This window comes from Delphinapterus leucas, chromosome 4, assembly GCF_059928025.1.
Source record: "Delphinapterus leucas isolate spDelLeu-1000000601 "Yukka" chromosome 4, BTC_Dleu_Yukka2, whole genome shotgun sequence".
Lineage (NCBI taxonomy): Eukaryota > Metazoa > Chordata > Mammalia > Artiodactyla > Monodontidae > Delphinapterus > Delphinapterus leucas.
This window is the reverse complement of record NC_143132.1, coordinates 15,638,971-15,657,380: the sequence shown is the minus strand read 5'-3', so window position 1 is coordinate 15,657,380 and position 18,410 is coordinate 15,638,971. Positions and strand designations below refer to the sequence as shown.

Genomic DNA, 18,410 nt, shown 5'->3' with positions numbered 1-18,410 from the left:
TCTACTTAGCTCAGGAAGAGAATTCACAAGAATTAATTTATAAAATGCTGGATTTTTACAAAAATGCTGCAAATGATCGTAACATATGATGTAGATATCCTATATTATAATTATGGAGAAGGTATATCATATCGTTGCTTAAGTTTTTTAAAAATTAATTAATTTATTTATATTTTATTTTTGGCTGCATTTGTTCTTTGTTGCTGTGCACGGACTTCTCATTGAAGTGGCTTCTCTTGTTGCGGAGCACGGGCTCTAGGCACGCGGGCTTCAGTAGTTGTGGCATGCAGGCTCTAGAGCACAGGCTCAGTAGTTGTGGCACACAGGCTCTGTTGCTCTGTGGCATGTGGGATCTTCCTGGACCAGGGCTTGAACCCGTGTCCCCTGCATTGGCAGGCGGATTCTTAACCACTGTGCCATCAGGGAAGCCCCTTAAGTTTTAATATGTAGTGGTTAAATATGATTTAAGGAATAAGATCTTTCATAAGCTAAACTACAGTAACACAGTCTTGATGGCAGAAAGAAGTACATATTAGAGGTCTTTCTCTAAAAACTGTATTTGAGATGCTGATCAAAATTTAGCTAGAGGAAGGTACGGAATTTTTCAGATATGAAACATTGATGAAGACTTAGAGGAAAGCTGTCAGGCAGCTCATAAATTGGAGAAAGATCATGTTTCACTGAAGTCAAGAGTGATGGTGTGACTATGTGACTAATATTTCTCATTTTACTGGGTGCAGAAATAAGAGACAAATGAAAGAGAGAGCAAGAGAGCGAGAGAGACCTGGAAGGAATTTTATATTTTTCATCGTAAGCTGTAGGATCTAGCTATAAACCACACTTTTTAAGGCGATCATATGTTGGCTGAAAGTACTTGCCAGGTCTCTGAACACACAGATGCCGAGAAGCCAGATAAACTCTGGGAAACTCATTTTCCAAATTAAGAGATGTCGCCATGAATTTGAATTAGTTAAACCAGAGGAAAAAAACAGGATTTGACTCAGCAGTGATTCAGAAATGTTAGAGGTTAGTAACTGAGATAACTACACCTAGGTAATAACATAGATGATACTGGATGTTTGAGTGTAATGTTCTTCAAAATTTATATTTTGGTTATTTTGGGAAAAACATCAACTAAATGAAAATAGTACTCTATTACATTTTCTTGGGTTTAGTTATGTCTGTCTGTAGGAAACAGCTTTTTGGATAGGAAGGCCGTGTTCAATGTAATGAACAGCTCCATGAATAAACAAGTAAGAGATCTTGCACTTGCCTTGAAGCAGTGCTGGCCAATGGTTAAATACACCTGAGTCGAATGGCCTGGGTCTATGTCCTACTGCAAGGCAATGAATTAAAGGGACACTTCTAACTTCACTAATGATATATTTATAAAGCTAAGCGTTAAGATATACCCAATTTTGTACATGTCATAATTGTGATGATCTCTTCCTATTTAATAGAAGTTTGAAGCACATATGACCATTTAGGTATGGGGCTTATTTTAAAATCATGTGATATGTTAAAAGTATTGTGTAGTTTCACACCAGGCAGTAAGGTAGACCCCAGACATTGCCATGGCAAGGAGTCTGAAAGCTTTTCCTCACTTTATTATCTCATTCTTCTTTCCATCTCCTACTAAAAGACTAAGTTTTACAAGAGGGACCAAGCTGAATTCTAAGTAAATGAGGTGGTATATAAAAAGCACATAACCCAGAGCCTGGCACACAGAAAATGATCAATGGACATGTTTTTTGCTCTTACTGTTGTCATCAGTGGTAGAGATATTTATCTTTGCAATATGTTGGATGCTTTGCTGGGTCCTTTATAATTATTATCACATCTACAACTCAAAAGAACGATGAGAAATAGGTGGCATTTCTCAGGGGGCTCAGAAAAATTCAGGAGTTTGTTCTTGAGGGTAGGGGGTAGAGCCAGCATTTAAGCCCGATTGGTCCAATACTGGAGTCCTTTCCTCCACACCTCTTAGTCACTCTCCTGCTGATTTCTGGAATTCCAAAGGAGGCTAAGTGGACTTTAGTATGAGGGGGCCATGGAAAACCATTCTTCTGTCCAACCTCTGGTTTCCAGGTTTTATACTTGAATAACTTGATTAATAAGCTGGAATTCACATTATATATATCAATACTTCTATTTGGCCCAAAGGCAAGTATATACTTTCATTAAAGTAAATTCTCATATATCAAATTATGTCTTTCTTGGAATTTCATTATAAAATTGGTAATCTGTTCATTAAATATTCTGACCACACGATTTAATATACATCACATTGAAGCAGCGACAAAACTGTAAACAGCAACTATTTAAGAGGCAAATTGAATACATTTTGATTAACAAGTTAAAAACTTATTGATGTAAATCCTAGACATTTTGATTTGAAACAAAGCTTAAAAGTCTAAAACAGTTTTCCAACAAAGTCTAAAACAATTCAAACGTTAGAATTGTCTTGGGGAGCTTTGACAGGACATCAGCAACAAAAGCACGCGGGAGACCCTCCTCCATAGTGTATGTTTTCACCGTCAGAGAATAGGCATTGTTTGGAAGCTCCCGCTGGTAATTCTAATGGGCAGTCAGGGCTGATAGTCTTGTCTGAAGGAAAAGTAGGAGCACATAATTGAACAGGACCATAAATATTTGATGAAATGAATTAAGTACATGGGGCTAAAAACCAAAATGAATGCCCACATCTGTCCAGCATCCATTAAAGAATCTTCCTTTGATCTTGAAACCTCTTCAGGTGCTATTGCCTTCCCTCAGATACTTGTTTCTAAAGAGCAGAGGCTGCTCCTGTCCTATTTCCTCACTTTTAGATGCATCTCAAGTCAGCAGCCACGATCTCCAACCTGCTGAACCTGAACTGAGCTTCCACCACTAATTGATTTAATATATGTTAATATGTCATCAATACATTAGATATAATAATAAAATATAATACATGATATAATCAAAACATAATACACAATAATATCAATATACATTGAACACCTACCTGAAAACTGCTATGGGTCATAAGCTGTGCTATTTTAATGCCTTACTTTTTAGGGATTGATAAGATTATAGAGCTGAATAAAGCTTTGGACACCACCTTATCCTTTGGTTCTCAAATTAGTCGTTTGCTTGTTTTTTAAAGCAACACATCCCTTTATTTGGGAAGCTTATTTGAAATGTCAATAATGAAAGAGAGGGTGGCGTTGCTTTGTTTGAGTGGTGGTGGTGGCAGGTGGGCAGCTGTGTCCTGCCCAGCTTTTCAGCCACCTTCCCCTCAGAGCTAGCCCTTGGAGATTTATATAGATTCTCTGTGTCTCTGAGAAGCACAGTTTAAAAATCATCCATCTAGTCTTGATCCCTTTCAGACAGAACACAGGGCATGCCTACTGCCTTCAGGAAGCTTCTAGGTTTTGTAAATAAAAATACCTATCAGTGGTAAAACATTATAGCTCAAGAGCTCACATTTATATTATATTTATTATGCTCCAGGCACATTTCTAAGTTTGTCACAGGTTGCAACTTATTTAGTCTTCACAACAGTATTGTGATTGTCGTTATTACTACACTCACTTTATGGTTGAGGACATAGAAGCAGGAGATATTACGTCACTTGCTGGTGTCACACAGCCAGGGAGTGCAGATAAGAGTCATGCTCTTAATCACCAGTCCCCTGCCTGATATATACATGGTGTGTATCTGGTAACCTACACAGCATATATACTATATCTTTGTGCAAATACATTACTTAACCAATAGATCTTTAGAAGTAATGGCTTATCATGTTGTAGACACTGGAGATACAGGACTGAATAAGAAAGAAAAGGTACCTGCCCTCATGGACCCTGGTAGAAAGACAGACACATCTGTAAATAAATAAGGAAATAAGATGATTGGGGTAGGAATAATGCTATTAAGAATGTACCGCAGGGTAAAGCTGTAAGAGTGACTGGGGGGAGGGTACATTCTACCTCATATAGACTTACTAGACCTCGCTGCTCAAAGGGTGTCAGCAGCTGGGAGCATCAGTGTCACTTGAGAGCTGGTTGCAAAGACAGAATCTTGGCAACCACCCAGACCTACCCCAGAATCAGAATCTGCACTTCTACAAGCTCCCCAGGTGACTCGTGTGCACAGTTAAGCTTGAGAGCACTGAGAAACAGAGAGCAGGTTTCTGTTGCTTAGTGGTCAGGATTCATTTTCCCCCCACCCCTCCCATTCACACACACACACACACACACACACATACACACACACACACACACGCACACTCTGATTATGTGTATATAAGTGAATAATATAGACTTTGCATTTTGAAATATCATATTATAATATAAAAACATTCCTACTTGGGGCCTCCCTGGTGGCGTAGTGGTTGAGAGTCCGCCTGCCGATGCAGGGGACACGGGTTCGTGTCCCGGTCCGGGAAGATCCCACATGCCGCGGAGCGGCTGGGCCCGTGAGCCATGGCCGCTGAGCCTGCGCATCTGGAGCCTGTGCTCCACAACGGGAGAGGCCACAACAGTGAGAGGCCCGCATACCGCAAAAAAAACCCCAAAAAAACCATTCCTACTCTATTTGCAATGTATTCTCAGAAACGTCATCATTTAAAAACAGTATTTTGTCATAGAACTAATGATATAATTGGGGGTTATATTGCTGATTCAACATGAAACGATTCATAGCTCTGACTAAAAACATCATAAAAGAAAAGCTGTAAGTAAAATTTCTATATTTCCCTTTAAAATAGGCAATTTAATGCTTCAACTCCAATTAAATGAGTAAAAACATAACATTAATTATATAAAGAACTTCAATTCGCTGCAAAAATATGCAGTGTATAAAAATATGACTCCAATATAAATGTGCTCCAAATTAGTATGCCAGTTTGAAGCATCATTTAAACATTTAATTAGATGACTGTGTTTGCATTTTGAAGGGAAGATTCATAATTTTCCAGATCACTTTAAAAAAAAATCCAATTTTATTTATGCTTATACAACCTTTTTTTCCTGAGGAAATTCCCTATAACAAGTAACATTCAGAATCATACCAATTACCTTAGGGTTTTAAGAAATGACTACTCAGAATACAGAAGTATTATTTCAGGAAAGGTTTGTGACATGTTTCTTATCAAAATCATTTAGAAAACTGAAAACTACCCAACATTCCTCTTCTTTGCGCTGCTCAGTTTCCTCCAAGCTTTCATATAGAAAAAGACAAAAGCCACTGGGCAAAAAGAAGTACAATGTACTCATGTCATTTGAAAGTCAGTTGAATGGGCATCAGTGAAGGGGAACCCTCTTATCCCAGTTTACCCAGGACTTTCCGTGGGTTAGCACTGACTGTCCCAAATGCCAGGAACCCTCTCAGTCCCTGGAAAACTGGAACACTTGGTCACTCTAGGTCAATAAAGACCAATTAAGAAAAAAACTAAAAATGCATTTCAACACAACAATCACAGAATTGTGACCACAATATTGTACTTTATTTTTCTACTTTCAGTGAAAACTCCAAAAGATAGTTAAAATTCAACAACATCACATAGTATCAAATGTTAATTTAATAGTATCAAATGAATAGAACAGATATCTTGGAAAAAATATAGAAATTGCTATCCCCTTCTTCCCTTTCTCAATATTGTGGTGTAGCCTGTTTGAGACAAAGAGAAGAAAAGAAAGTAGAACAATAAGCATTACTTTCATTATTCACCAGAGCACTGGGCTCCAAAATAGAGGTAAATTAAGAAAATATTAGAGATTCCAGCTTTATTCATTTAATTTGCCTAAAACTGAAAAATATAAACTCAGTTTTATTCATATGTAATATACAGATTAATAACACAGAAGTTCCTGACTTAATTTTTGCCAAAGTAATTAAAAGATGTATTAAAAGATGGCACGCATAATTCAAGCAATATAGTTTCACTGACTTTTCCTGTAAAGATAAATGGTAGTTAGAATAATGCTGTATAGCACAGATTTTTGACAAATAAACACACTTAATCTGTCCCTTCAAAGTAAATACGACATTTCAACATTAAGAAAGTATTTATTTTTCAAAAGAAACATGTGGTATGCAAAAAGTCTTTTGAAACAGTTTGAAAACATTTCCAATGTGAAATCCAAAAATGGATATTGAGATCATGCAAGAAAATCCAAGACATACCCACCACTTATAACTGTGTTTCTTAAACTGAGATATATATATATATATACTTATGAATATGCTAGTAAGAGCAGATTAACAAGATAAATGTGTCACATAATTTTGGGCTATCAATTGTACTCAAAGATCAGCGATAAAAATATTACTTTATATTGTAATAAAATGATTATATTTTAGAGTAATGACAAAAAATTACAATGAAATATTAAACTTCAAATGAATTTTGAAGTTTGTACCAAGTCCCCAGCTTTGATAAGGAGAGTTGGGAAGGAGGTGTAAGGGGGACTAACTGCAAGTTCCAGTTCTTGTAGCATCAGGGGTACATTCACAAAAAAGTCTGAGGTTTACTATCGCCCTATAAGGAGCTGTCATGACATTTATATAATATTTTGGAATTGCTTTCTAATTGTTTTAGATACAATTTTTCTTCTCATTTAGATTGTGTTCTTCTCCAGGACAGGGTTATATTTCTCATTTGTATTTAAGGATAGTACTAAGGTTATAGTAGCTTTTAATTAAAAAAAGAAAGGAAAAGTCTTGAATAGCTGTTGAATGTTTTATGTGTTACTAGTGGGCATATAAATAGAACTTATCACTTTGGAAAATAGACTGGCATTATCTCTTAATGCTGAATATTCATATATCAGGTGACCTGGCAATTCTACCCTTAGGAATATATCCAGGAGAAACTCTTGCCAATGTATGATGGGCAAGGTAAGAGCACCCTGTAAGAATGTTCATAGCAGTATTGTTCACAATAGCAAAAACCTGGAAAAAACTCCAATGCTAAACAACAGGAGAGTGGATTAAAGAACTATTGTATAACCACACAGTAGAATATTATACAGCATTCTTAACTAATAAAATACTGTAACACTTACCACAGGATAAATGTTACAAATTCAATATCAAGTGGAAAATACCAAGTACCAAGAAATTATCTACAGCTTGCTACCTTTTTTTAATAAAGGTGAAAACAAAAGTATACATGTTTTAGAAGTATATACAGATAAAAATGTTTTTAAATGCTTGTTGAATTTAATATAATTTTAAAACTGATGATTTTCTTATGCAGTACTTCATAAGCATTAGATTTTAATTAAGGTTCTGGTAAGCTAAAATATTTTTCTTACAGTTTTCTACATAAAAAGCATATCAACTGTTAATATAACATTTTACTGCTATCCATTTTTTATTCCTTTTATTTATTTTTCTTGCCTTATGGAACTGGCTATTACCTCCAGTATATTGTAAATGACAGAAACATTGCAGAGAAATAGTGAAATATATACGAAATATATCATGTTCAAGTATTAGAAGATTCAAGATTAAGATATAAATTATCCCCAGAAATGATCTATAGACAACACTATTCAGAATAAAATCTCAGAATGCTTTAAGAATTTTTTTAGTTTCTAAAATTTTTATGGACTGCAAAGGACCAAGAATAGCCAAAAAATTCTGAAAAAAACAAGAAAAACATTGGATAATTTACATGCCTGATTTTAAAACACACTTTAAAATTACCATAATTGAGATAGTATAATATCTGTGTAAGGATAGACCAAAAGAGCCAAAGGAAAGAATAGCCCAGAAATTGTTCCACAGTTACATGGTAATCAATTTTTGACAAAATGCCAAGTCAAATCAATGGGGGAAATAATTTCAATAAATGGTGTGGAGAATTTGGATGCCTATATGAGGAAGAAAATTAACCTTGATATCTACCTCATGCCACCTGCAAAAATCTATTTAAGATGGAAAATAGACCTCAGTGTAAAAGCTAAAATGATAAAACTTCCAGAAGAGACATAAGAGAATAGCTTCAAGATTTTACTATTGGCATAGATTTCTAGGATGGGACTCAAAAAACACTAATCATAAAAAGCAAACTTGATAGGGGGGACTTCAGAATAATATACCAACAAAAAAATTAAAAGGCAAGCCACAGAAAAGACTGGGATCAAATGTTCTGTCTGTCTTTCTCTCTCACTTTCACTTACACTATATGTGTATATGCCTCTTGTATCCAGAACACATAAAAGAACTCTTAGACATCAGTAATAAAAGTACAAATAATCAATAGACAATGGGCAAAAACTTGAATAGATACTACCCAAAAGAAAATATGGGGATGGCAAATAGACACTTGAAAAGGTGAAAAGATTATTATTAGTTGTCACTGAAATAGAAATACACCTCAATGTTTAAAAGATTGACAGTATCAAGTATTGGAGAGCATGTGTGGAATGCTTACACATTGCTGATGGAAGTGTAAAATGTTACAAAATTTGAAAAACAGTTTGGCAATTTCTTATAAAGTTATACATACACCTATACGAGCCCCAGCAATTCCATTTCTAGGGAAATAAGGGAGCTAAAAATATATATCTACAAAAAACATGTACAAGAATATTTATAGTAGCTTTATCTACAACAGTCCAAAGCTGAAACAACCCAAATGTCTTTCAACAGGCGAATGGATAAACAAATTGTGTTTCAGCCATACAAATGTATACTCAGCAATAAAGTGAATGAACTACTCACACATGCAACAAATAACATGGTTGAATCTACTTTCTGATTCCTTTACATAAGCCTTAAGATCAGGCAAAACTAAACTATGATAATAGAAATCAGATCAGCGTTGCCTGGAGGAGGAGAAGGGGGAGAAGGCAAAGGGGCATGAGGGACTTTTCTGAGATGCTGGAAATGTACTCTGTGATTGGCATTACACATGTGTCTACATTGTCAAAAGTCACAGAACTGCACACTTAAAATCGTGCAGCTAATGGTGCATAAATTTTATCTCCTTAAAGTTGATTAAACAAAACCAAACACAATTAAGAGATTGAAAGTCAAGACACAGGATGAGAAAAAAACTGACAAAGGACATATGTCCAGAATGTATACTTGAAAAATATCTTCTTGGGACTCATTAAGAAAAATACAGACAATCCAATAGAAAATGGCAAAAGACTAAAGTAAGACTTCATATAATAGGATTTTGAAATAGTGATTATATTATAATAGGATTTTGAAATGGTGATTATATTTATGAAATGGGATTAATATCTTAGAAATGTAAGTTAAAACCACAGTGAAATATCATTACATGACTACCAGAATGGGTGAAACTTAAAAATGAACAATGCCAATTGTTTTGATGGATGTGAAACAATTGGAACTCTCATACATCACTAGTAGGAATGTATTTTAAACAACCATTTTGGAAAATTGTTAGGCAGTATCTACTAATGCTGAACATCTGCATACCCTTTGACCTAGCAATTCTACTCCTCGTTTTATACCCAATACATACATGTATATTCATTCATCAGAAACATTTATATGTTCATGGTAACTTTATTCATAATAGCCCCAAAGTAGAAACAACCCACATGCCCACCAATAGTAAAATGAATACATACATTGTAGTATATTCATACACAACAATGAAATATGCATATCATGGCAACTCCTAATAACAGGGACGAATTCTGCAAAAATAATGTAGAGCTAAAGAAGCCAGACACAAGACTGTATACCATACAGTCTCACTTACATGAAGTTTACAAAAACAGGCAAAATTTATGGTGTTAGTTTCAGAATAGTGGCTATCTTTTAGGGACACAGGTAATTATTGGGAGGCAACACCAGGGATTCATCTGGGGTAATGGGAAATTTGATATATTGATCTAGGTTGTGGTTAAATACATGTATTCACATACATGTGAATTAAAAAATTTAAGTTGTACACTTATGATTTGTTCATTTTTCTGTATGTATGCTTTACTTCAATAAAAGGTTTATTAAAATAAAAGAAATGATGAAGGCCTGAAGCAGTGGGAATAGACAAAAGGGGAGAAAAGTACCAGATATTAAGGATATTACAGAGGAAAAATCCACGGGATTTGGTGATTGGTTTTGAGGAAGCCAGAGGAATCATAGAAGAGAAAAAGGTAGACTGGCAGAAGGCAGTTGATACTATTAATGGAAGTTGACATATAAACAACAAGGAGTTCGAATTGAGGAGAGATATGTGTGTAGTAAGATAATAAGGTGGAAGTACTGAGTTAAGAAATTTTGGGACCATGAATATGCCCAGGGGTAATTGAAAATAAAGATCTAAAGGTTAGAAATAGGTTAGGGATAGAGATATTGTCCTATTATCATTATCATATGAGGTAGTTTTTCCATCATTATTTTTTTTTAAATTTTATTTATTTTTGGCTGTGTTGGGTCTTTATTCCTGTGTGCAGGTTTCCTCTAGTTGTGGTAAGCAGGGGCTACTTTTTGTTGCAGTGCGTGGGCTTCTCATTGCAGTGGCTTTTCTTGTTGCAGAACACGGGCTCTAGGCATGTGGGCTTCAGTAGTTGCAGAGCGTGGGCTCAATAGTTGTGGCTCGTGGGCTCTAGAGCTCAGGCTCAGTAGTTGTGGCACACTGGCTTAGCTGCTCTGCGGCATGGGGGATCTTCCTGGACCAGTGATCGAACCCGTGTCCCCTGCATTGGCAGGCAGATTCTTAACCACTGGGCCACCAGGGAAGTCTCTCCATCATTATTATATGAGGTATTTAGGTTACCCTTTTTTGTGGATTTCATCTTGACTTTATTATACACTATGGCATGGTGTGTAAATGTATCTATCTTTTGACTCTTCTAATTGCTCCTTCCTTATATATAACCTCATCTGTTTTTGAATTGATTGGATGGAGGTTTCCCACTTCACCTGACTTCCTATATAAGAGCTCTTAATTGTTTGTTTTTAATATGATTTGGGGTGTTATTTCCTTATCTTGGCAACTTTTATGGTAGCACAACCAGTCCATTCTAAATTTGTTTGCATTGTGTGGTAAAATGCCTTTTTCTGTGCTTGAGGTTTGTTGAGTTTCTTGGATATATATGTCTATGGTTTTCATCAAATTTGGAAAATTTTCAGCCATTATATCTTTAAATTTTTTTTTTCTGTCTCCTCCCTTCCTTTGGGAACTCCAATAACATGTACATTATGCTGCTGTGGTTGTCACACAGTTACCTGATGCTCTTTTGTCTTCTTTTCTTTTCTTTCCTCCCTTTCTTTCTTTCTTCGTTCAGTTGTTTATTCTATTTTATTTTGGACAGTTTCTATTGCCATGTCTTTAAATTAACTAATCCTTTCCTCTACAGTGTCTAATCTGCTGTTAATCCCATCTAATTGATGGAATATTCATTTAAAGCACTATTTTTTTTCTAATAGTGGGATTTGGGTCTTTTCAATATATCCAATAACTCTACTTAAAATGTATAATCTTTCCTCTACCTTCTTGAACATATGGAATATATTTACAATAACAGTTTTAATGTCCTTGTCTACTAATTCCATCATCTGTATATCTATTATTTCTTTTATTTTACATCTTTATTGGACTATAATTGCTTTACAATGGTGTGTTAGTTTCTGCTTATAACAATGTGAATCAGTTATACATATACATATGCTCCCATATCTCTTCCCTCTTGTGTCTCCCTCCTCCCACCCTCCCTATCCCACCCCTCTAGGTGGTCACAAACCACCTAGCTGATCTCCCTGTGCTATGTGGCTGCTTCCCACTAGCTATCTATTTTACGTTTGGTAGTGTATATATGTCCATGCCACTCTCTCACTTTGTCACAGCTTACCCTTCCCCCTCCCCATATCCTCAAGTCCATGCTCTAGTAGGTCTGTGTCTTTATTCCCATCTTACCCCTAGGTTCTTCATGACTTTTTTTTTCTTAGATTCCATATATATGTGTTAGCATATGGTATTTGTTTTACTCTTTATGACTTACTTCACTCTGTATGACAGACTCTAGGTCCATCCACCTCACTACAATAACTCAATTTCGTTTCTTTTTATGGCTGAGTAATATTCCATTGTATATATGAGCTACATCTTCTGTATCCATTCATCTGTTGATGGATACTTAGGTTACTTCCATGTCCTGGCTATTGTAAATAGAGGTGCAATGAACATTTTGGTACATGACTCTTTTTGTTTTTATTTTTTTTCTGTGGTACGCGGGCCTCTCACTGTTGTGGCCTCTCCCGTTGCGGAGCACAGGCTCCGGACACGCAGGCTCAGCGACCACGGCTCACGGGCCCAGCCGCTCCGCGGCATGTGGGATCTTCCCGGACTGGGGCACGAACCTGTGTCCCCTGCATTGGCAGGCGGACTCTCAACCACTGCACCACCAGGGAAGCCCTCTTTTTGAATTATTATTTCTTGATCTGTTTCTATTGATTGGTTTTTCTTTTATGATGGATATTCATATTTTCCTGCTTCTTTGTATTCCTGGTAATATTTGATTGGCTGCTGTTCATTGTGAATTTTACCATGTTAGAGTCCTGGATATTTTTTTATTCTCATAAATATTCTTGATTTTTATTAAGATGAAGTTATGAAAACAGTCTGATATTTTCAAGCCTTGCTTTTAAGCTTTGTTAAGTGAGACAAGAGCAGTCTTTAGCTTATGACTAGTTTTGCCCCACTATTGAGGCAATAACTTCCTTAGTGCTCTATTCAAGGCCCCATGAATTATGAGATTTTCTACTTGGGCTTGTAGAAGCCTGAACTATTCTCAGCCTGCGTGAGCTCCAGTATTTGCTCCTTTGGTCCTTTTAGGTGGCTTTCCCCCATCCTCCAGCATTTTCCTCACAGGCATGCACTGACCATTACTAAACTGAGGACTTGAGGGGTATTATATATAGATTGCTGGAGTTCTCCCTCTGTGTAGCTCCCTTTCTTCAGCATTCTGCTGAAGAATGAATTCCAGCTGCCTTGGTTTCTCCAGCCTATATACGTCCAGCTCCATCTCCTCAACTAAGTTGACCATGAGGCTCCACCTGGGTTCACTCTATCTAGGTAGTAGTCTGGGGCACTCGTAGGACTCATCTTGTGTGTTTCTCCTTTCTCAGGGAGGACTGTCCTATGTCGTCAGAATCCAATGTCTAAAAACCATTGTTTCATATTGTTTTTGTTTTTCTTGGTTGTTTCTGGTAGGAGGGTAAATCTTGTCCCTATTACTCATCTTGGTCATAGCAGAAATTCAGATGTCTTCTTTTGCAAACACTTTTTTCCTTTCTGCTTTCTTTTAAAAGAATGTGGAGAGGGCTTCCCTGGTGGCGCAGTGGTTAAGCGTCCACCTGCAGATGCAGGGGACAAGGGTTCGTGCCCCGGTCCGGGAAGATCCCACATGCCACGGAGTGGCTAGGCCCGTGAGCCATGGCCACTGAGCCTGCACGTCCGGAGCCTGTGCTCCGCAACGGGAGAGGCCACAACAGTGAGAGGCCCGCTTACCACAAAAAAAAAAAAAAAGAATGTGGAGAGTTACTTGTCTCATCCTTTTCCCATTGGCAGTCTCATAAATCTTACATATTTCTATTTATGAATAAGCAGTAAACAGGCCACACCTATGTGCCTTTCTTCCCTGGGGAACCAAAGGAAGCATACCTTGCATTTCTAGTATCTCCTATCACTGAATTCTATCTGTGTGACTGATACTATTTATTGAAAGAAGGTTTAGTTCTAAACCTCCTTTTTCTTTTTAATGCCTTTCCAGGTGCTTCTGATACTATCTGATTGAAATACTGAATTTACACTGATGGAGTGGCCAAGAGTACAGAAACTGGCATCAGTCAGAGATGGATCTGAGTCCTGGCTCAACTACGCAATAACAGTAATGTTCCTTGAGCTCTTAATACCTGGCTAGGCACCATGTTGAGGGCTTTAACATGAATTATTTCACTTAATTCTCACGACAACACTACCTAATACCAAAGTTGGTATTATTATTGTAAGTTACAAAATGGTGATCAGCATCAAGAGTGAAAATGCCTGAGTTGAATCCTGGCATTACCCCTTACTAATTTTGTATTCTTGCGCAAGTCCTTTAACCTCATAGGGCTGCTCTGAGGACTATAAGAGAAAAAAATATATAAGGCATTTAGCACAGTGATTGGTACACACAAGTGCTCAATAAAAGGTGACTAGTTGCATTACTTTTCTGTGAAACTCTGAAAATAAAAGGGATCTTACTTTATAATATTCACAGACATTTTAGAAACTCAATAAAGTGGCCATGAGAGTGTACCTCCTAGACCTTGAACTTGGACATAATTGTAATGGACCAAAGGTCCCACCTGCTAAGCTTTGGAATGCAAAAGTACATTTGTTCAAAGCCAGTGATGGAGTACAGTGGGGAATATTAAGGCATACCTATTCATGGAGCCACTGGACTCCTACCAGTGTCAGTTTAGGCCCAAGGACATCCTGATGCCTTTGCTTGAACCCTCATTAGGCTGCACCCCATTCCTAGGACACTTCCATGCAAACTTATCCCCCACTCTCCTTTGCTTAAGGTCACACTTTTGGAGTGTTGACTCTGCCAGTCTTTTCTGGCTCCCTCCCCACTTCCTTTCACATAGGCATTCCTCCCCATCAAATACTTGCATGTTTAATCTCATCTTGGAGCCTGCTTTTTGGAGGGCTTGTACCAACACACTTGAGTTCTTGTTTGGTTTACCCTGGTAATTATGCTAATCATAACTTGCAGAGAGTTTTTTCTGGCCCCAATCTCAGGGAGCTGATCACTACTGTTCTCCGTAGAAGTCTCTCTCCATTCCTGCAGTGGTTCCTTTGACTTCATTCATTTAATTTCCCACCATATTTTAACACTGAGAGCCCCCTCCCCAAACACAGCCTTCCCTGATTTTCCTTCTTTCACCTTATACTTAGTAGACCCTTCTCCATTTGCTCCGTTTTCTCTCAGAATGTTCGAAGTGCAATCCTTTAGCAGAATGTTCAGTGGGGTCTGCTTCCTAAACCTCTGCGCTTTCTCAACTTTTCCAAAAAAATTGTGATCGAAGAGTTTTATTTCTCAGCATGTTTCTTTTCCACTGTTTTGAAGAGTTGAAAGGGTTTATGAAAACACAGGCACTGATATCTCTCCATCCTTACTATTTTTACATATTTAATACATATGCACATATGTTAATATAATTGATTTCCACTTAAAGCTAGCCATTTGCTGTAAACTCTAGGAAAGAGGTTTGTCTTCTAAAAAATACACCAGACGCATAACTGACAAAATAAAAAATCCCCAATTTTTTTAAGGAAAAATTACCTTAAAAAATTCAAACACTGAGATTGAATTTCCCAATTATGCCTTTCTTTGATAGCCCCCAAATACAGGTATATATTTAAAATTAATAAATGAACTATTTTACTGCAGCAGCAAGAAGGCTGTCTGTTGAATTCTATAGTTCAATAAAAGCTATAGAATATGTGACCTCCTTGATCTTTGCTGATTCACTCATGTACTCATTCATTCAACACACTGTCATTGTTTACTGTGTGTGTAGTTATGTCAGGTGGTGAGGAGGTGAGAGTAGGAGAGAGACCCTTGAGAGGGAAGTCATTTTTTAAAAAATTTTTTTAATTTTTTAATTTTTTGCGGTACGCGGGCCTCTCTCTGTTGTGGCCTCTCCCGTTGCGGAGCACAGGCTCCGGACGCGCAGGCTCAGCGGCCATAGCTCACGGGCCTAGCCGCTCCGCGGCATGTGGGATCTTCCCGGACCGGGACACGAACCTATGTCCCCTGCATCGGCAGGCGGACTCTCAACCACTGCGCCACCAGGGAAGCCCGGGAAGTCACTTTTGATTGCAGTCTACTTTTGAGAATTTCCATGCAGATATCCTTAATGCAACAAAGTTATGCATAATAGAATTTTACATTTTTTGTATTCCTTTTTATAACTCTACATTCTATATAAGCTTCCTTGAACTTAAATACTCATTCAGTGTAATACTGGACAAATAAATTACTTCTCTGACCCTCAAATTCCTCATTATGAAAACAGGGATGGGCATACTTCCACTGTTTTGGTTGTCATGAAGGTTAAATTCAGTAATGTATCAATGTACTCTAGCTCTGTGCCCAGCATTCAGCAACTGTTGGTGTGTTCCTCTACCTAGGCAACTCAAAATCTAACTTAGTTCTGGTTGTGTTAAGAAGAACTGAAACACTACTTAAGCTGAAAACATTCACAGATGGGAAGCAGCCACATAGAAGTTAGCACAGCTAAGTGGTAAGGCAAGAGTTAAACTCGGAGCTTGCCCCAATTACCAAGCATTTATTTATAAAATAAGACAAAAAGCATCTTCACTTAGGTCTTAGGTCAGGTTTCCCAGAAGCAGACCTTGGGACAAGGATTCGTGGGTAAGCAATTTATTTATTATTTATTATTTCCTCCCAGGGAAATTCAGGAAGGAAGTAAAGGAAGAAGAATAGGGAAGGGGAGGAAGACAAGGGTGGCATCTCAGGCAAAAGCCCTGCAGAAAGTGGGGTCAGCCTGATTCCTTGAGGAAATGTGGAGATCAAGTTGGACCATGGAGTTGTACCAACTGAGGCAAGGGAGCTGGGCTTTCCTACTCCTGTGCCCATCAGCTAACTACGACCCAGGGGAGGTCAATTTGAGGCATTTCTGGATCTGCATGTGTGATGGAGTTCGGGGAAGTAGCTTCAGTAGACTGAGGGGAGTCTTCTAAAGAAGGGCTGAAGGTGCTGGCCATTGAGAGCAAAAGCACATGGAAGCTGGAGAGATGCACAATGATGGTAAAGGGGTCCAAATGGCCTGGGTGGGTCACCAACATTGTCCACTATACCCCCAACCCACTCCTGGAGAAGTTGTTCCTGTGGTTTTGTTTTTACCTTAGAAGAGGCTGCTCTCAAAGTACACATACATTCGCTACCCTGACCACTAGAATCTAGCTAGTTAATAACTGAGATTTAAATTTAAGTTAGGGTAAAAAGCTCTTGGATAGTTGCACACTAATAAATTAGTGTTCCCATCATATAACTGCACAAGTACAAAATCCCCTGTGTCATCATCTCCCTACTTCACCAAGCTATCTATTCTTTTCTCAGAATCAGCAAATTGTCTATATGTCTAAATATTCTTGGCTTCCAGAATAATAAAGTTAATACTTATGCAGTTTGTGCTATGTGTTGTTCTAAATGCTCTCTGTGCATTAACTCATCTAGTATTTACAACTATCCTAAGAGCATTACCTTCTTTATGGTTGAAGAAACAAGGACAAATGGTTAAGGAGTAGAGCTGGGATTCAGACAGTCTGGCTCTAGAGTCCACGCTTGTAACCTCTATGCTGAAATGCCTTCCTATTAGGACAGGATTCCCTCCAAAAGCAGCCTACATTGATTTGTGTTCCATCCACTTTCTCATCAATGACTCTCTGTCAATCTGAGTTGGACTAATAAGGACTCAAGACTAATAAATAATTAGTGCCTGAACTTGGTCATTAGCAAGGAAGAGCAGCTTAGTAGGTAGCGGGAAGCCCAATTTAGCTTCCTCCCAGCTTCTGTTCTAGGCCTTCCCTGGCTTACTCCATACACCCTTCCAGCAGGACTCCACAGAGGCCAAGATTTTGCCATTTTTGACCATCGTAGGTAAAATTGATTTACAGATCTCCTACAAATCATTCTATAATAGAGTTGATAGACAATTTTTACAGAAATGATCACAAATCGTACTTAAAAAATAAAGGCTATAACTGCACATTGTACAATGTAAAGCTTTTAAACATGCATATAAATCAATGTAAGAGAACAATATTGAAATCCATGGATTCAAATTTATCTACTTGTACTAATTTATGGGATCCTCAGGGAAACTCTTTCAGGTAGAGGAGAAGGGCTCTTAGTCAAGGAGCCCAAAGAGCTGCAGGGCATTCTTTGCTAGCTTTTGGCCTGAAAACTCAGCTTCCTCCTTTCAAAAATGGCATAATTCAAGGAGCGGCTGGGTCCGTGAGCCATGGCCACTGAGCCTGCACTTCTGGAGCCTGTGCTCCGCAACGGGAGAGGCCACAAGAGTGAGAGGCCCGCGTACCGCAAAAAAAAAAAAAAAAAAAAAAGGCATAATTACTGTATTATCTACCTTAGAGGATGGTGTATTAAATGAAACAAAATCCATGAAAATGTTTTGTAAATTATCTAGTATTAAATACACACACTAGTATATTGACTGATAGATAGAGCTGAATCTTTCCTGTTTTTATACTTGTATGACATTTGTTGTCCTTTATTTTTCTACTAATCATGATGAATTTATAACTTCTTAGGATGTTATTTTCAGCATCATACTTAAAGATGGACTTTTAATAAAAATTTTACTGAATAGGTAACACTTGTTTCCAAAAGCTG

General features: G+C 37.6%; 1 protein-coding gene across 3 annotated transcripts in view; it reads left to right on the top strand.

The window, feature by feature from the left end:
• BACH1 (BTB domain and CNC homolog 1) overlaps positions 1-18,410 on the top strand; it is an 81,036-nt gene that overhangs the window by 816 nt on the left and 61,810 nt on the right. For 2 of the 3 annotated variants that reach the window (XM_089910342.1, XM_089910343.1), the window contains exon 2: positions 13,752-13,868. The exons of the other annotated variant lie outside the window; for it this stretch is intronic. The gene's annotated coding sequence lies outside the window, so the exon portion shown is untranslated. The remainder of the gene's footprint in view (positions 1-13,751; positions 13,869-18,410) is intronic. 3 annotated transcript variants of the gene reach the window in all.